Source organism: Chiloscyllium punctatum, chromosome 3 (assembly GCF_047496795.1).
Source record: "Chiloscyllium punctatum isolate Juve2018m chromosome 3, sChiPun1.3, whole genome shotgun sequence".
In the NCBI taxonomy this organism is placed as follows: Eukaryota; Metazoa; Chordata; class Chondrichthyes; order Orectolobiformes; family Hemiscylliidae; genus Chiloscyllium; species Chiloscyllium punctatum.
The window spans coordinates 116,231,127-116,251,869 of record NC_092741.1 but is presented as its reverse complement, the minus strand read 5'-3'; the positions used below and the strand labels follow the sequence as shown (position 1 = coordinate 116,251,869).

The 20,743-nt window shown below is 42.0% G+C and overlaps 2 protein-coding genes across 2 annotated transcripts in view; one reads left to right on the top strand and one right to left on the bottom strand.

The window, feature by feature from the left end:
- The window catches only part of agt (angiotensinogen), a 39,140-nt gene extending 33,529 nt beyond the window's left edge, over positions 1 to 5,611 (bottom strand). The window contains exon 1 of the mRNA XM_072558836.1: positions 5,177 to 5,611. The gene's annotated coding sequence lies outside the window, so the exon portion shown is untranslated. The remainder of the gene's footprint in view (positions 1 to 5,176) is intronic.
- capn9 (calpain 9) overlaps positions 1 to 20,743 on the top strand; it is a 69,990-nt gene that overhangs the window by 7,589 nt on the left and 41,658 nt on the right. The gene's annotated exons all lie outside the window — the stretch shown is intronic.

The window sequence follows — 20,743 nt, the reverse complement described above, 5'->3', positions numbered from 1 at the left end:
CAACAAAGACAACCTTTATAAAATTTAGTAAAGAAGGCAGTAATTAAATCACTATGAATAGCAGGGAAAGGGATGGATGACATGAAACACTTAACGCTTTGTGCTGAGTTGCTCCAATGCACCACTTCCTAGCTATTACTGAGATGCATTGCTACATTTTGTGAACAGCTGGGTCACACACCCTCTCTGTAAAGAAGGGGGAAGCACCATAATTCAGGGAACTATGAATAAATAGTTTTAAATCTCAAATATCTCCCTCGAAGGAAAATGAAAAAGTTTAACATATACATGGTTCATGGCCATTGTGGGGTGGGGATGATTACCAGAGATTTTGGTTGGTAGAGCATTCCGGTTGCCATGTCCCAGCTAATGTGAATTTTACTGTAGTGCGCATGGAATGTGTACATCAAATGTTGGAATTGTTATAAGTGTTTTGAACAAACTAATGTTTGCTGTAGTTGGTCTGGCATGGTGAAACATAGTACCTGAGTTCAGCATTGAATTGTGAACTCACTAATAAGAGTTTGTACGAATGGGATTGTGCTGAGTGATTTAATCAGTATTGATGCTGAATTGCATAATATGAACTTATTAAAGAAAATTATATTATTCTTGTTGAATCTGATGTCTTTGAATAACAAAAGGAAATGGAACAAGAAAGCAGTCTGATTACATTAGTGTCCTGCTTGGAATCAAAGTGTACAAATGTGCTTCCCAGCTTGGTGTAGTCAAGTGGCCTTTTCTATGAGGCACTCACTGCAAACATCCAAGTTGGAATCAGTGCAATAAAGACATGGTACAAGTGAGACTGTTGTCCTGCAAACTGTAAAATACTGTTGGACTGGAGCTGAGACTGAGTGTTGAAGAGATATAGAAAAGTTAAAGTTGTTAAATTATTTAATTAAAACTATAATGTGTAGGACTGCTGAAAGTTGCTACATGCTACAGAAAATGAATTTTTAGAAAATAGACTGCTGTGGAAAGCACTGGTTAAAACAGAACAGCAGCATTTCTTTCTCTCCCAACATCAGTTGAAATTAGAGGTGACTGAAACGGAACTCTCAATTTTTCCACTTACAGTGGCAAATCTATGAGATTGTGACAGATTTAATTCACAATTTAGAGCAGCTATGAGTAGCTAAAATTTGTATCACTGTTGGGGAGAGACTGTTTCAAAATGTATTCCCTTAAATCTCTACAAAGATTGGGAAAAACAGACTGCAGAAATTTAGAAAGCTTTGAATGTATTATTTTAATCCCAAGTGAGGACAACTTATGACTGCTATGTGTTAGGATCATAGGTGAAAAAGAGTTCGTTCATCAATGCATGAGTATCTTAACAGCTCCCAGAATCCTGTGAATCTGCACAACTAGAATATGGTCTAATTGAAAATAACATTGTATTAGGTATAAGAAACTCTGCAGTGAGAGCATGTTCACAGCGAGGTGAAAAGTACTCTCAGCAAAATGATCAACATGTGCGGAAGCACTAAGGTTATCAATTAGCAACTGGAAAACAGTGTCCTTACTGTAAGAAGCTGAATCATTTTGAGCATAATTCTTTGGCCAGAAAAAAATCATGAACAGGTAAGTACAGATGGCGACTGGAGAGAGAACAGCTGAAGATTCACTCTTTACCATATAATATGTTTGTTCAGTCAGGGTGATAGGTGATAAATGTTTGTGACTGTGGAAGGAGGACTGTAGAAGGAGAACACCAAGGTTACGTGAAATGTCAGATAGACACTGTTATGTCATTACAACATTATGTCCTTTACAGACCTATGCAAAGTGGCTGAACACAATGATCCAAAAATGAAGATCTCAAAAGTAAGGTTGAGGTTATGTGATAGCAGTACTTGTATATTTGTGCCAAAAGGACAGATTACTCAACCCTGGCCTAACCCTGTAACCCTACATTTCCATGGCTAATCCACCTAGCCTAAACATCTTTGGACTGTGGGAGGAAACCCATGCAGAGACAGGGAGGATGTGCAAACTCCACATAGTCGCCTGAGGCCGGGATCAAACCCAGGTCCCTGGCCCCGTGAGGCAGCAATGCTAACCATTGAGCCGCCATGCCATCCATTCTGCCATTCTGGACATGGGTTTGTGAAATACTGATGTTTGTGCATGTTGTTTAGCATTTCCATGGCTCCAGGGTATGAATGCAGGCGACATGATATAATCAGTAATCTTCCAAAAATAGAAAGCATGGTGGATATTATGCTAGTTTATGGATATGGAATCACAATGGAAGAAGCTACTGCCCACCACAATCAAAATCTAATGCGACTTCTAGACATACCTTGCCAGATGAACCTGAACAAGAAAAAATTGCAATTAAAGATGCCCAAGTTGAGTGTATGGATCATGTACTGACAGCAAAAGGTCTTTGCCCAGATCTTGAAGAGGGGAGAGCTGAGTGATGTGGTGATCAACAGGTGTAAAATTAGTGTAATGAGTAATTGGATTTGTCAACTACAGTTAATAAACTTCTTGCCTATTTTGTCTGAGGAGTGTGACCTATACATTAAGTCACTGTCAAGGACAACAAGAAACAAGATTAAGTAAAATCAAGCAACTAGTGAGGCCAACACCAGTGCGGAACCATTTTGATGACTGTCTGTGTGGAATTTTCACGTTCTTGTCGTATCTGCGTAGGTTTCCTCCGGATGTTCCGGTTTCCTCCCACAGTCCAAAGATGTGCAGGTAGGGTGAATTGGCCCTGTTAAATTGCCCATAGTGTTAGGTGCATTAGTCAGAGGGAAATGGGTCTGGATGGGTTACTCTTTGGAGGGTCGGTGTGGACTGGTTGGGCTGAAGGGCCTGTTTCCACATTGTAGAAAATCTAATCTAATCTAATCTAAATGATGAAGTCATTCTGCAGTGAGACAGGATTTGGAGAAATCCCAATTAGCAAGGACAAACATCTAGGCATTTATGTCAGAGAATAATGCTACACTCAGATCAAGGAAGACCACCAGGGTATTGTCTTTGCTTGTGATCAGTATCTACTGATAGTGACAGTTGTGTTTGATGACAAGCCACTTAAAAACATTCTCCTCAAGTCATCTGTTCCAAAACACCTGCAAAGAATGTTACTCCAGTTCCATAAATATTGTCTGGATGTGACACATAAACAACTGAAACAGCTGTACATTGCTTATATGATATTGTTAGCAGCACTCCTGATAAAGAACTTAGAGCATGTTATGATGGATTGTGAAATATTCACAAGCCAATGTGGAGAAGCAGCTCAACATGCTTGAAGAATAATCAATTCAACAAAGATATTGCACTGAATCTTATCATATTTTGGCAAAATGTTTCTTTCTGTCAAGTTTCATGGAGGACTTCTCTCCACATGGTCTATTGAGTTTTCTGTTCAACGTTAATTTCTACTATGACCCAATGTAGGAATAAGGTTAATGAATTTCACCATTTTTTTGTCTCTGATACCTCGTAATCATTCTGTTTCTGCTACTGCACAACCTTCCACCAAGCCTCATGCTGTGTCATTCTCTCACTATTGCCTGCAACGTCTTCCCCATTTGCTCTTACTCATCCAGTTCCCCACAAGACTAACGCTATGTGCCTTGCCCAATCACTTACTCAGGACACCTTATCATCTTTCCCTCACCTGCACCAGTACAAACAGCTGTGCAATCCGCTTTCACCTCCCACAATCCATCCCTTTCTCTCATTTTAGGAGAAAATGTCCCACAATCGGGCAGAAAGAGACAAATTTGGTGGTAGGGTTCCTGGCATTTGGTTTCTTACCCATTACAAAGACAGGATCCTGACTTTGACCATCTCAAGCAGCTGAATGACAGCGCTGGACTAATATCGGGTATACCCTTGACTTACTGTGTCAGGCCCCCTGACTGAAGAGAGTTTCCATCGACTGAGAACAACTCCCCTTAGATTTTGAGACGTGGCCATTCAGTTGAAGCACGTGCAATGTGGTTTGCCACATGTGCTGCTGACACCTGGTGGCAGATGTGAGATTAACATACATGATACAGTGACACGTCCACCCCTCTTCATTGAGGATGGCTGATAAACTGCCTGACTTTGTGTCTGGGCTAAAAGGCAAGTAAAGACAGAAGGTATTATGAACCTGTTAGCTCTGGCAGAGGGGACAATGTGCTAAAAAGGCAAGGCAAGGCAAAGCAAACTGGGATGCTGTGAACACCCAGTTAGGCACGAAGTGAGTGAGCGCTAAGAGAGTAAGCAAGCAGCCCAGAAATGCAGCCTGGTCAAATCCATGAGCTGGGAACCTGTCTGTGCACACAAATTGTCCTTGCATCTGTTTGACAACAATAGTTGCAGCATTAGAGGACAGAAGCGTATTTTAAATGGATACAAATGGTGCTGGGGCTCAAGGTACACCAGGAGATAGAAAAGATATGTAGGAAAGGCAAAGTTTCAGTGATCATGGAGGGATTTCAATATCTAGGACCCAAAAGCATAGCCTTAGAGTAAAGGGAAGACCTTTTAGAATGGAGATAAGGAGAAACGTCTTCAGCCAGAGAGTGGTGAATCTATGGATTTTATTGCCACAGAAGGCTGTGGAGGCCAGGTCATTGAGTATATTTAAGTCTGAGATAGATAGATTCCTGAGTATCAAGGGTTATGTGGAAAAAGTGGGAGAATGGAGTTGAGAAACTTATCAGCCATGATTGAATGGCAAAGCAGATTCGTTGGGCTGACTGGCCTAATTTCTGTTCCAATTCTTATGGTCTTAACACTGATTAAAGGAGTTTAGAAGCAGGTGGGGATGCATGAGTTAGTCTGCCTGGGCAGCATGGTGGCACAGTGGTTAGCACTGCTGCCGCACAGCGCCAGAGACGTGGGTTCAATTCCTGCCTCAGGCAACTGTCTGTGTGGAGTTTGCATATTCTCCTCGTGTCTATGTGGGTTTCCTCAGGATGCTCCGGTTTCTTCCCACAGTCCAAAGATGTGCAGGTTAGGTGAATTGGCCATGCTAAATTGCACGTAGTGTTAGGTGAAGGGGTAAATGTTGGGGAATGGTCTGGGTGGGTTGCTCTTCGGAGGGTTGGTGTGGACGTGTTGGGCCGAAGGGCCTGATTCCACACTGTAAGTAATCTAAAGGATCTTCAGCGGATACTGTTTGCCATTGTGAGACCCCCAGACCCCAACAGACACTCACCAGTCCCGGATTGTAGTAGCCACTACTGCTTCCAGTGCTGCTAGGACTTCAGAGCTGCTGCTAATGTAATTGGTCAAGATTTCCACATGGCTGAAAGGTTGCTATGATTGGTGGAGATGAGTTCACTGCTGACTTTGCAGGGAAACCCAGTCATCTGTAAAATCATGGGCAATTGATTGGACCATTTTTGACCAACAGAACCATTTACCGATCCCCCTGCATTCCAAATCTTGCTCGCAGAAATGTTGGAAGAAAATGAAAATAAACAACTTGTTTCAATGTTCCGATGAATTTTCTCAGGGGTTATCTTGTGGCAAAGGAGCAAGAGATTAATCATTGATTCTTAGAGAGTGCAGCGCAATCTTGGAGAGTTGAGAATTATACCCCTCACTTCAGTAGGAATCCTATTATCCTCAATCAGATCCACAGTTAGCCTATTGCAGATTGCAATAAAAAACATTGATTCTCAGGGTTGCTGTATACATCTGGCTTTAGTCCACAAAACAGAATGAGTAGTGGGTGTGTGTCAGCTGTCACTGGAATGTACACTGATCCAGAATTACTGCATTCCATAGCTGAGGTTTGTGGGTGGAGTGAGGGCGGGAACTGGACACAGTCAGCATTTTTGTCTAGCCTTCTTCTACATCATTGAGTCAGCTAATTAAAGAGTGTATTTTTTTATCAGATGTAACTCCAGAGGTATCACTCCAACCTGTGCACTACAAATCTCTGGGTTCAAAACCCCCTCCAGAGACCCCAGGATCCTCTCTTGGCTCATAATCCAGCTCAGTACTAACAGAGTTTTGCACCATTGAAGCTGTCGTATGAGTTCTTGAACTGAGGCCAGAGTGAAGTGTGAAAGACCCTATGGTGCTATTTTTAAAAGAGCAGTTCGTTCTGATGTTTTGGCCAAGATCTATCCCTGAACCAGCATCACTAAAACACAAGGACAAGGGCAGCAAATACATGGGACCACCACCTGTAATATCCCCTCCAAGTCACTTACCATCCTGACTTGGAATTATATCACTGTCTCTTCATTGTCTCTGAGTCAAAATCCTAGAATTCCCTCCTGAATCCCTCAACCCACAGCAGCTGGAATGCAGCGATTCAAGAAGGCAGCTCATCATCACCTCCTTAAGGACAACTAGGGACGGGGAATAAATGCTGGTCAGCCAGTGACACACACATTCTACAAACAAATTTTAAAAATGATCTGACCATTAGCTACTGAGTTATCATGGGACCATGCTGCATAAATATTGCATCATTGCAGCAGTAACTAAACTTAAAAAATAAACACTTTCTGTAAAGTACTTTGGGAAATCTTGAGATTATGAGAGGTGTTATATAAATGCAAATATTTCCTCGGTTATTGGGGTGTAACCACTGGAAGTGTTTTTCAATCATTGCTTCAGAATATAGTGCCATCCTGCTGGATTAGCTTTGTCTTATACTCATGTTCCATTTTGCACTGACTTTGGAGCTTTTCTTGATGAATAAATTGCCTTTGTCCTCTCTCTTTTGTCTGAAATTGGATCCTCCTGTTGGAGCTCAATCCTGTAAATATACAGGTCTCTGCGTGTGTGCTCTGCTTAAACAGCAGTAAAAGACTTACAATGGTTGTTAAATAATTCTATAAATGTATGTTTCAAAGTGCTTTAGAGCCAGTGAGCTATTTTTTAAAGTGCAATCATTGTTGTAATGTGACAGCCAATTTGGGCACAGCCAACTCTCATAAACAAAGTGGTAATGATCAGATAGAGCCTTCGAATAATTACAGTATATACAGCCATTTGACCCATTGTGTCTTCACTAGCTCTCTGAAGAAGAGAGCCATAACCTTACCCCCCCCCATGTAACCCTTCTTCCTTCTCAGGTAATTATCGAAATGCTTTGTAGAAAGCCTTGAATGGATCTCCCTTCACACACTGTCATGCAATGTACTCAAAATCCTAATCACTTGCTGTTTAAAAAATAGTTTACTCATTAACATTGCTTCTCTTGCCAATTATCTCTTCAGGGAATCTTTGAGAAACTCTAATGCATTTCTCCAGTTCTGCTGTGAGTCTCCTGTTTCTCTCATAATGTTGGTTGACAGATAAATATTGGCAAGGATATGAAGGAGAACTCCATTGGCCTCCGTCATATAGTGTGATGGAATCTTTTACATTCACACTAACAAGCTAATAGAATCTCGGTTTAACATCTTATCCAAAAGATGGAGCATCTGACAGGGCAGCACCTCCTTATCACTACACTGGCATGTCAGTCTTGCATGTGCATTAGTCATTGGGGACTCCATAGTTAAGGGGACAGATAGGAGGTTCTGTGGGAACGAATGAGACTCACGGTAGGTGTTTTGCCTTCCAGGTGTAGGGTTCGTGATGTCTTGGATCATATTTTTGGAATCCTTGAGGGGGAGGGGGAGCAGCCCCAAGTCGTGGTAGATATAAGCACTAACAACATAAGTAGGAAAAGGGATGGGGGTTTAAGGCAGTAATTCAGGGAGCTAGGGTGGGAGCTTAGTGCTAGAACAAACAGAGTTGCTATTTCTGGTTTGTTGCCCGTGCCGCGTGCTAGCGAGGCAAGGAATGGGGGAGAGAGGAGTTGAACATATGGCTACAGGGATGGTGCAGGTGGGAGTGTTTTGGATACCTGGATAATTGGGGCTTACTCTGAGGGAGGTGGGACCTCTACAAACAGGACAATCTTCACCTGAACCAAAGGGGTACCAATATCCTGGGGAGAAATTTACTAATGCTCTTCAGGAGGGTTTAAACTAATTCAGCAGGGGCGTGGGAACCTAAATTGTAGTTCCAGTGTCCAGGAGGTTGACAACAATGAGGTCAGAAATGAGGTATCAAGGTTGTAAGAGTTCAGCGGCAAGCAGAAAGGTGGCTTGAAGTGAATCTATTTCAACGTTAGGTACGTCTGGAATAAGGTGGGTGAACTGGCAGCATGGGTTGGTACCTGGGACTTCAATGTTGTGGCCGTTTTGGAGACATGGATAGGGGACAGGAATGGTTGTTGCAGGTTCCTGGGTTTCAGTAAGAACAGAGAAGATTATTGGGGTTGTATTATAGACCCCTAATAGTCAGCGGGAAATTGAGAAACAAACTTGTAAGGAGATCTCAGTTATCTGTAAGAATAATAGGATGGTTATGAGAGGGGATTTTAACTTTCCAAACATAGACTGGGACTGCCATAGTGTTAAGGGTTTGGATGGAAAGGAATTTGTTCTCTGTGTACAAGAAAACTTTCTGAAGAGAAGGTTCAAAACTTGACCTACTCTTGGGAAATAAGGCAGAGCGGGTGACTGAAGTGTCAGTGGAGGAGCACTTTGGGGCCAGCGACTATAAATCTACTAGTTTTAAAATAGTGATGGAAAAGGATAGACCAGATCTAAAAGTTGAAGTTCTAAATTGGAGGAAGGTTAATTTTGACGATATCAGACAAGAACTTTCAAAAGCTGATTGGGGACAGGCGTCTGCAGGTAAAGGGACAGCTGGAAAATGCTTCAGAAAGGAGATAACAAGAGTCCAGAGACAGTATATTCCTGTTAGGGTGAAAGGAAAGGCTAATAGTGTAGGGAATGCTGGATGACTAAAGAAATTGAGGTTTTGGTTTAGAAAAAGAAGGAAGCATATGTCAAGTATAGACAGGATAGATCGATCGAATCCTTAGAAGAGTATAAAGGCAGTAGGAGTATACTTAAGAGGGAAATCATAAGGGCTAAAATGGGACATGAGATAGCTTTGGCAAGTAGAGTTAAGGAGAATCCTAAGGGTTTTTACAAGTACAAAAAGGTAACTAGAGAGAGAATGGGACCCCTCAAAGATCAGCAAGGCGGCCTTTGTGTGGAGTCACAGGAGATGGGGGAGATACTAAATGAGTATTTTGCATCAGTGTTTAATGTGGAAAAGGACATGCAAGATATAGAATGTAGAGAAATAAATGGTGACATCTTGAAAAATGTCTATATTACAGAGGAGGAAGTTTTAGATATCTTGAAATGCATAAAAGTGGATAAATTCCCAGGACCTGATCAGGTATATCCTAGAACTCTGTGGGAAGCTAGGGAAGCGATTGCTGGGCCTCTTACTGAGATATTTGTATCATTGATAGTCACAGGTAAGGTGCTGGAAGACTGGAGGTTGGCTAACCTGGTTCCACTACTTGAGAAAGACAATCCAAGGAACTATAGATTGGTGAGCCTGACATTAGTGGTAGGCAAGTTGTTGGAGGGAATCCTGAGGGACAGGATGTACATGTATTTGGAAAGGCAGGACTGATTAGGGATAGTCAACGTGGCTTTGTGCGTGGGAAATCATGTCTCACAAACTTGATTGAGTTTTTTGAAGAAGTAACAAAGAGGATTGATGAGGGCAGAATGGTAGACGTGATCTATATGGACTTCAGTAAGGCATTTGACAAGGTTCCCCATGGGAGACTCATTAGCAAGGTTAGATCTCATGGAATACAGGGAGAATTAGCCATTTGGATACAGAATTGGCTCGAAGGTAGAAGACAGAGGGTGGTGGTGGAGGGTTGTATTTCAGACTGGAGGCCTGTGACCAGTGGAGTGCCACAAGGATCGGTGCTGGGTCCACTACTTTTCGTCATTTATATAAATGATTTGGATGTGAGTGTAAGAGGTATAGTTAGTAAGTTTGCAGATGACATCAAAATTGGAGGTGTAGTGGACAGTGAAGAAGGTTACCTCAGATTACAACAGGATCTTGCTCAGACGAGACAATGGGCTGAGGAGTGGCAGATGCAGTTTAATTTAGATAAATGCGAGGTGCTGCATTTTGGGAAAGCAAATCTTAGCAGGACTTATACACTTGGAATGCAAGCTCCTCGTGCCATCTTTATGAACAAAGAGACATTGGAGTGCAATTTCATAGCTCCTTGAAAGTGGAGTCGCAGGTAAATAGGTTAGTGAAGGCAGCGTTTGGTATGTTTTCCTTTATTGGTCAGAGTATTGAATACAGGAGTTGGGAGGTCATATTGTGGTTGTAAAGGACATTGGTTAGGCCACTTTTGGAATATTGCATGCAATTGTGGTCTCCGGATGTTGTGAAACTGGAAAGGATTCAGAAAAGATTTACAAGGATGTTGCCAGGGTTGGAGGATTCGAGCTACAGGGATAGGTTGAATAGTCTAAGGCTGTTTTCCCTAAAGTGTCGGAGGCTGAGGGGTGACCTTATAGAGGTTATAAAATCATGAGGGGCATGGAGAGGATAAATAGACAAAGTCTTTTCCCTGGGTTGGGGGAGTCCTGAACTAGTTGGCATAGATTTAGAGTGAGAAGCAAAAAAATATAAAAGAGACCTAAGGGAGAACTTTTTCAAGCAGAGGGTGGTACGTATATGGAATTAGCTGCTAGAGGAAGTGGTGGAGGCTAGTACAATTGCAACATTTAAAAGGCATATGGATAGGTATATGTATAGGAAGGGTTTGGACGCATTTGGACCGGGTGCTGGCAGGTGGGACAAGATTGGGTTAGGATATCTGTTTGGCATGGATGAGTTGGATCAAAGTTGGCATGGATGAGTTGGATCAAAGGGTCTGTTTCCATGCTGTACATCTCTATGACTCTAAGATGTTAAAAGAGGGGGAGGCGTGGCATTGTTAGTCAAGAACAGTATTATGGTGGCAGAAACAATGTTTGAGGACTTTTTGTCTACTGAGCTTAGAAACAGAAAAGGAGATATTACCCTATTGGGAGTTTTCTATAGGCCTCCAAATAGTTCCAGAGATGTAGAGGAAAGGATAGAAAAGATAATTCTGGATAGGAGCGAGAGTAACAGGGTAGTTGTTATGGGGGATTTAATTCCAAATATTGGCTGGAAGTACTTTAAGATGGTTCAAGTACTTTAGATGGTTCTGTTTTTGTCCAAAGTATGCAGGATGGTTTCCTGACACAGTATGTAGACAAGCCAAAAAGGGGCGAGGCCACATTGGATTTGGTACTAGGTAATGAACCTGGCCAGGTGTGAGATTTGGAGGTCGGTGAGCACTTCGGTGGTAGTGACCACAATTCAGTTATGTTTACTTTAGCGATGGAAAGGGATAGGTATATATCACAGTGCAAGAGTTATTGCCGGGGGAAAGGCAATTATGATGTAATTAAGCAAGATTTAGGATGTATAGGATGGGGAAGGAAACTACAGAGGATGGGCACAATTGAAATGTGGAGCTTATTCAAGGAACAGCTACTGCGTGTCCTTGATGAGTACGTACCTGTCAGGCAGGGAAGAAATGGTCAAGCAAGGGAGCCATGGTTTACTAAAGGAGTTGATTCTCTTATCAGAAGGAAGAAGAAGGCTTATATTAGAATGAAATGTGAAGGCTCAGTTAGGGCACTTGAGAGTTACAAGTTGGCCAGGAAAGACCCAAAGAGAGACCTAAGATAGTTGGTAGCTAAGATCAAGGAAAACCCTACAGCTTTCTATAGGTATATCAGGAATAAAAGAATGACTAGAGAAAGAATAGGGTCAATCAAGGATAGTAGTGGGAAGTTGTGCGTGGAGTCTGAGGAGATAGGGGAAGTGCTAAATGAATTTTCTGTCAGTATTCACACTGGAAAAAGACAATGATGTCAAGGAGAGTACCGAGATACAGGCTACTAGACTAGATGGGATTGAGGTTCACAAGGAGGAGGTGTTAGCAATTCTGGAAAGTGTAACAATAGATAAATCCCCTGGGCTGGATGGGATTTATCCTCGGATTCTCTGGGAAGTCAGAAGAAATTGCAGAGCCTTTGGCTTTGATCTTTATATCATCATTGTGTACAGGAATACTGCTGGAGACTGGAGGATAACAAATGTTGTCCCCTTGTTCAAGAAGGGGAGTAGAGACAACGCTGGCAATTATCGACCAGTGAGTTTTACTTTGGTTGTGGCTAAAGCGTTGGAAAAGTTTATAAGAGATAGGATTTATAATCATCTAGAGAGGAATAATTTGATTAGGGTTAGTCAACACAGTTTTGTGAAGGATAGGTTGTGCCTCACAATCCTTATTGAGTTCTTTGAGATGGTGACCAAACAGGTGGATGAGGGTAAAGCGGTTGATATGGTGTACATGGATTTCAGTAAAGTGTTTGATAAGGATCCCTATGGTCGGCCATTGTAGAAAGTACGGAGGCATGGGATTGAGGGTGATTTAGCAGTTTGGATCAGAAATTGGCTTGCTTAAAGAAGACTTGCTTGAGGTGGTAATTGCTTAAAGGTGGTAATTGATGGGAAATGTTCATCCTGGACTTCACTTACGATTGTGTACCGCAAGGATTTGTTTTGGGGCCACTGCTGTTTGTCATTTTTATAAATGACCCAGATGAGGGCGTAGAGGATGGGTTAGTAAATTTGCAGATGACTGTAAGGTCAGTGGAGTTGTGGATAGTGCTGAAGGATGTTGCAGGTTACAGAGGGACACAGATATGCCGCAGAGCTAGGCTGAGAGGTGGCAAATGGAATTTAATGCAGAAAAGTGTGAGTTGATTCACTTTGGAAGGAGTAACAGGAATAAGGAGGACTGGGCTAATGGTAAGATTCATGGTAATGTAGATGTGCAGAGCGATCTCGGTGTCCATGTACATAGATCCCTGAAAGTTGCCACCCAGGATAGGATTGTTAAGAAGGTATACAGAGTGTTAGTTTTTATTCATGATTTGGAGATGCCGGTGTTGGACTAGGGTGTACCTCTACCAATAAAAACTAAGTTAATGCAATACCCCAAGTGTGGCCACATCAGAGTTTTGTACAGCTGCAACATGACCACATGGCTCCATACCTCAATACCTCTACCAGTTAAAACTAAGTTAAAAATCACACAACACCAGGTTATAGTCCAACAGGTTTAATTGAAAGTACACTAGCTTTCGGAGCGTCGCTCCTTCATCAGGTGGTAGTGGAGGGCTCAATCCTAACACACAGAATTTATCGCAAAAATTTACAGTGTGATGTAACTGAAATTATACATCGAAAAATTGATTGTCTGTTAAGCCTTTCATCTGTTAGAATACCATGATAGTTTCACTTCTTTCATGTGTAAATCACAAAACCTTTTTTTAAAAAAGTTGCATTCTCGGGTTAGCTATTAACAATGGAGATAACTAGACATATGTTGAAGGTGTTGGCCCCCTGTGTTCTCTGTCTCTGCCATGATGTTTAGATTGATTCTAATCTAAGAAGTGAGATAATGGAGGTTTACATGAATTCATGCAGTTTTTGAGCTCAGTTCTGCATGAATGCATGCAGTTTTTGAGCAAAGTACAATGTAACCCAGCAAGTATAAATTCAGCCCATAAAATATATGTGTGCATGTGGGTCTTTGTCTGTCTGTGTGTGTGCGTCTGTCTGGGTTGGGGGTTGTGAATGTGAGAAAGTGTATGTGTATGTGTGTAGTCAGTGCAGAGTGTCTTAAGTTTGTGAGGGGGTGCATGTGTGAGTGTGGGAGTGTGTGTGTCTGTAAGGGTGTTTGTGGGTGTCTGTGTGCGCGTCTGTGTATATGTGTGTTCGTGTGTATGTGCGTATAGGAGTGCCTGTGTGTGTGTGTGAGTGTGTGTGTATAGTGCAATGGTGGTCACCTGTAATGTGACATGAACCCAAGGTCCCAGTTGAGGCCCTCCCTGTGGGTATGGAACTTAGCTATCCGCCTCTGCTCGGCCACTTTTCGCTGCTGCCTGTCCCGAAATCTGCCTTGGAGTATGGTCACCCGAAGGTCCGAGGTTGAGTGTCCTGGTCCACTGAAGTGTTCCCCAACTGGGAGGGAACCCTCCTGTCTGTTGATTGTGTGGTGCCCATTCATCCGTTGTCATAGCCTTTGCTCGGTTTCCCCAATGTACCATGCCTCAGGGCATCCTTGCCTGCAACGTATAAGATAGACAACGTTGGCTGAGTACCTGTCACATACATGGTGGGAGGTGTCCCCATGTGTAATGGTGGTATCTATGTCCACACTCTGACCGAGCAGAGGCTGATTGCTAAGCTCTGTACCCATAGGGAGGGCCTCAACTGGAACCTTGGGTTCATGTCACATTACAGGTGACCACCATTGCACTATACACACACACAGATACTCCTACACACACACACACTCTCACACACACACATAGGCACTCCTATACACACATACAGCTGGACAAAACTCTGATGTGGCCACACTTGGGGTATTGCGTTAACTTAGTTTTTATTGGTAGAGGTATTGAGGTTCAGAGCCATGTGGTCATGTTACAGCTGTACAAAACTCTGATGTGGCCACACTTGGGTATTGCGTCAAGTTTTGGTCACTGCATTATAGGAAGGATGTGGAAGCTTTGGAAAGGGTTCAGAGGAGATTTACCAGGATGTAGCCTGGTATGGAGGGAAGGTCTTATGAAGAAAGGCTGAGGGACTCGAGGCTGTTTTCGTTAGAGAGAAGAAGGTTGAGAGTGATTTAATTGAGACATATAAGATAACCAAAGAGTTAGAGTGGTCAGTGAGAGCCTTTTTCCTCAGATGGTGATGGCTTTAAACTGAGGGGTGATAGCTGTAGGACAGATGTCAGAGGAAGTTTCTTTACTCTGTAGTAGGGGCGTGGAACACCCTGCCTGCAACTGTCGTAGATTTGCCAACTTTAAGGGTATTTAAATGGTCATTGGATAAACATATGGATGAAAATGGAATAGTATAGGATAGATAGACTTCAGATTGGTTCTATGTTCTATGTTCTATTGTTGCCCTCATGATCTTAGAATCCAGAGTCGTGTGATTCAGAGGTAAGTGCTACCAACAGAGCTACAATGCAAACACAAGGTGCCATGTAGGCACTCACCAGAGGTAACACTGGAAAGAAGTGATCAAAGCCAGCAGCAACTTCATCTTCCCTAATACTCACAATCTTATGGCACAAAAGGAAGCCATTTGGCATCTTGCAATGGTGCTAGCTCTTCTGAAATAGAGATGCAATTAATCAACAGCAGCAATTTGCATTGATGCAATACCTTAAAACACAGTGAAAACATTCCAGGATACTTTGCAAGGATGCATTCTGATGAATATTTGATACTGAGCCACATAAGGGGATATTTGGACAGTGATCAAAAGCTTGGCTGAAAGAGCATTTAAGCAGCATCTAAAAAAAGGGTAGAGAGAGATTGCGAGTTTAGGGAAAGCTTAAAGCTTAGTCAGCAATGGTGGAGCAAATAAAATTAAGGTTAACAAAAGATGCTAGTGTTGAAAATTAAACAGAGTGCAATCCTTTTATTAATTTATACTTTTTAGTTTTATTATGATAGTTATAGACAATGTCATGAATTATTGGTTTAGATTTGCCTCATCATCATGATTCAAGAGCTGCAGCAAGGATTATTTTTCCATTATCCAACAATCTCTCTCCACACTCTCCCTTTCTTTAAAATGCTTCTTATAATCTACCCCTTAGACTAAGCATTCACTTCTCTTCATTAACAACTACTTTCATGTCTTGGTGTGAAATTCTACTTCATAACCATCCTATGCAGAACCTTGAGATGTTTTCGCTAAATTGAAATAGCTACATAAGTGCAGTTGTTGTTGGTTAGGTGAATGTCCTGTTCCATACCTTGTGTTTATGTATCCAAACGTATTTCAGTTTGATTCATTAATACCGCGATGCATAATCAAAAAACACAGGCTCTATTTTTATCCAATATAGGCATATTTGCTTATGCATCATTTTATGATAGGAGGACTTTGGTCTGATTGATATTCATTGTAAGTTTAAAGTGGGTCCAAAATATTTAAAGTATTTGCAGCAGAGTTAGCATTGGGAGATCACAAAATCTTACAGCACAGAGGTAATCGTTTGGCCCATTATACCTGTGCCAGGTCTTGGAAAGAGCTATCCAATTAGTCCCACTCCCCTGCTCATTCCCCGTTCCCTGCAAATGTTTCAAGTACTTATCTAATTAACTTTTGAAAGTTAATATTGAATCTACATCCCTTTCAATCAGTGGACATTCCAGACCAGAATATTTTGCTGCTTAAAAAACTCTCCTGATCCACTCTCTTATTCTTCTGCTCAGGATTTTAAATATGCGTCCTCATGTTGCAACCCTCCTGGCACTGGAGAGGATGATTTCTTCTTACTTATTGCATCAGAGACATTTATAATTTGGCAGATCTCTATTAAATTGTTCTCTAACCACTTCCCTCTGCTCATATATTTGAGGCTCCACAGTCCTGATGTAACTTTGCTTGGCAGACTCATAGAAGATGATAGTGTCCAGTCGATGCAACATAGGGATGTTACTGTTACACTAACACCCCTATTTATCCCCATTCTACAACAGTTGTACCCTGTCCAATCTTCTTGTAATACTCCCCATCACCGTCTGCAGTTACATCTCCATTCTCCCTGGCATTGTCTTGGTTACAATCACTCCATTCCCATAATCTCTACCACATCCATCGTCTCTGGTCACACTATTGTATGTTCAGGTATTGGTTTAGAATTGTAAACTTCCAGTTGTAAAGGCCACAGGGGATAACATGAGATGGCACTGAATATATGATGTTTCCTTACAGTACTATTGAAAATAATTGCTGCAGTGGTAATGGATTATTTTGTTCTTATGGTTGTCTATTCATAGTTGAAGTGTTACTGTAGTTTAACTGGTCTGGCTCTTGTTTTTGAGGTAGACGTGTGAGGTTAGGTCCAGTCCAGGTCAGGAATCTGTGTTCTCCCCAGATTGGTTTGATGATGGGGGTGGGGGGATAAATTTAATTATACAAGGGATGCAGACCATGGCATTTCCTACCTCTGTCCCATTTAAATCTGTACCAGGAAGGCCCTTGGGCAACCTTCCCACCTTACCATCAATTGAGGCTCTTAAGTGAGCAATTAATGTTGTTGTTAAACTAAAGATGAACAGGAGGTGGGAAAGGGGATACATAGCAATAAAATTGCAAGTTTCACTGGGGGTCCCCCTCATTCAAAGGCATTCAGAAGCTGATTGGGAGACATGGCATTCTAAGAGGGTGGGGTGGGTTTGAAAGCCAGCCCCTTGCCCTTGCCCTTGCCCTTGCCCTTGCCCTTGCCCTTGCCGCTGACCCCTCTTCACCCCTCACTTGCAACTCCCAACCTGTGACCTCCTTCCAGCCATCACTTGGCTGTGGCCCTGATCCAAAGCCTTGGGTTATGTCACGCCTGTAACACCCAAAATCTTCTACATGGTGCTGCCTTACCACAGAGTTGTAGACTTCCATCTTGCCAGCACATCTTAGTGGGGGGTGGCACTTACACTTCTGGGGTCCTTTATCCCAGTGGAAGGTTTATAGATGGCTTGTAAATGCCTGAATACCTCAAGATGGAGCAAAAGACAGGTGACGCAGGGGTCTCGCCAGTCGCTGAGTCAACAGCTGAGGTCCCTGTTATCTCTTTATGATTCTGCCCCAGGACCTCGGAATGAAATCCAGATTGATATTCTCATACTGTGGTGTCAAAGGTGCTGCCTTTTGAATGAGGCATGAAACTGAGGTTCTATCTACCCTGTCTTGAGGACATAAAATATCTCACAGCACTGTTTCAAAAGTAAGAGTTCTGTCCAGTATCCTAGACAACATTTACCCCTCAATTAACATGACTAAAAATCAGATTACCTGGGCAAAATCTCAACTGCTGTTTATGGAAGTTTGATGTGAGCAAATTTGCCACCTCATTGTCTATAAACAGTGACTAAATTTTTAAAATACTTCTTTGGCTGTGGTTCAGAAATGCAAGTTCTTTCCTTATCTTCATATTTGATCAGGTATGTGAACAATGGGCATTTGTGTTGTGCTGGTGACAAACTAATAAAGCCAATTGTGCTCTATACATGCCCCATTGAGGCCCCTCATTATACAACTCACCTTTTTTTTTGGGTGTAATGTATCAGCCAAATGACCTGTGATGAGGGTGTGGTGGGATTTGGGGAGATGTATGTGGGAGAGGATGAAAGATACAGAAATAGCCCTACCTGAGTTTAACTTTCTAGGTGGGGTGATGACTAATCTGCCATTCTTTCTCAGCCAGTCATTACTTGTTTGAGAACCAGTTTAGCTGCAATTTTGTCCTCAGGTTTGAGGTATTATTCAAATCCATGCTGTCAATTTTGGTTTTCGTTCTCAAATGTTAGCCAATTTGTAAAGCACCTGGATGAAAGTTGAAAGGGGATGCAATATGAAGAACAACACACCATAATTATATAGCCTACTGTAAAAGAGTACAAATATCACAAGGTGCTTCATAGGGACAACAAATAAAATTTCTACAGAGGTCACATAAATAGATATTAAAGCAGAGAAATACAGAATGTACATCAGAGAGCTCAGAAGTGATAGAGAATATGGCTTCATGCAATTTAGAATATTTGGATGTTATAATGTGGAAGCCCAGCCAAAAGTGCATTGGAACAGTCAAATTTGGAAGTAATAGAGGCATAGAAGAGGCCTCCATGAGCAGATGAGTTGAGATAATAATGACCAAGTTCAGTGCAGTTATTATGGTGGAAATTGATAATCCTACTGATAGTGTGAATATGAGATCAAAAGCTGAAGTCAAAAGTCTCCCCAAAGTTGTGAACAGTCTGGTTTATCCCCACCCTGTTTCAAGGAAAAGCTATGGTGATTGTAACTGGGGAGCAGAGTTTGTGATGCAGACCAAAGATAATGGTTCAGCTTTTCAAGTATTTAGTTGGAGGAATGTTTTGCCCCTCCTGTACTGGATGAACACTTTGCCAATTCAGAGACAGATAGAGATAGATGGTGGTTGTGGTGGGGTTGGGTGGCATGAGTACAAGTGCAAACTAATACTCTGTTCTCAGATGGTGTCCCTGAGCAGGTAAAAGAGAAATGGAAGGGATTCAAGGCTGAATTCTTGATGATCATCAGTAGTAATAGCTAGAAGCCATTGTCTTTGATTCGCTGGTTATGATAAGACAGATAAGAACAGAACTAGGTGAGAACAGTCCCACTTGCAGGATGATAGTGGAGACATGTGTGGTGTGATCAACCATATCAAAGACTGGAGAATGAATAAACAGAGGAGGTTACTTTTACCTTGGTCCAATAGGATGTCATTCATGACTGTGAGAAGAGTCATTTCAGTTCTGTGGCAGGGGCAGAAATCTGAATGGAGTCATCCTAACGTGGAGTTCTGGGAAAGCTTGGCACAGATTTGGGAACCAACAATGTGTTCAATACTTTTGGAGAGGAAAGGAAGATTGAAGATAAGGTTGTAATCCATGGGGTCAGAGAAGTCAAGGAAGCTGGTAGGCCATTAGAATTGTGCTAATAGAGAAAGACTTAACAGCAAACTAGGTTTGTTCAATATATTGTATCAATTGCATGCATGACACTGTGATGTTGTGGTTCTGTTCGCCGAGCTGGGAATTTGTCTTGCAAACGTTTCGTCCCCTGTCTAGGTGACATCCTCAGTGCTTGGGAGCCTCCTGTGAAGCACTTCTGTGCTGTTTTCTCCGGTATTTATAGTGGCCTGTCTCTGCTGCTTCCGGTTGTCAGTTCGAGCTGTCCACTGTAGTGGCTGGTATATTGGGTCCAGGTCGATGTGTTTGTTGATAGAGTCTGTGGATGAGTGCCATGCCTCTAGGAATTCCCTGGCTGTTCTCTGTTTGGCTTGCCCTATAACGGTAGTGTTGTCCCAGTCGAATTCATGTTGCTTGTCGTCTGTGTGTGTGGCTACTAAGGATAGCTGGTCGTGTCGTTTCGTGGCTAGTTGGTGTTCGTGTATACGGATTGTTAACTGTCTTCCTGTTTGTCCGATGTAGTGTTTTGTGCAGTCCTTGCATGGGATTTTGTACACTACATTGGTTTTGCTCATGTTGGGTATCGGGTCCTTTGTTCTGGTGAGTTGTTGTCTGAGCGTGGCTGTTGGTTTGTGTGCTGTTATGAGTCCTAGTGGTCGCAGTAGTCTGGCTGTCAGTTCTGAAATGCTCCTGATGTATGGTAGTGTGGCTAGTCCTTTGGGTTGCGGCATGTCCTCGTTCCGTTGTCTATCTGTCTCACATGCATCCTTAGAACTGATGCATTTTCATATGACCTTCTGACATTTAAAAAAATCTCACAGAGCTGATCCCTGTCCATCTGTCTGTATTTTGAAATCCAAAGCCTAAAATATAATATATATATATTATACATCTATCATAACATTATGGTAAACATGTACAAATTCCAATTTAGCCTGCACTGTGAACAGCTCTGGTCTTCAGCAAACTAACAGGAACTAATGTTTTGCTTAAGCTAATTTCATTTGAACTCATAATTTTCAGGAACATAGCCAAACGTTTAACCAATGATTGCCTGTTGAGGTACATGGGCAGATCCAAAAGAGATTTACAAATTATGATACTAAAACTGAGATGTTGTAATGATCCGGATTAATGGAATGGGCTGAGGCTTTTATCAGAAAAAATGACTGAGACATGATTCAGTAAAGAAAATGAAAGGTTATGAGAGCATTTGATAGAGTGTGTGGACAGAAAATATTTCCACTAAGAATATAAAACTAGGGTTCATAAGTATAAAGTATTAACTACTTAATCTG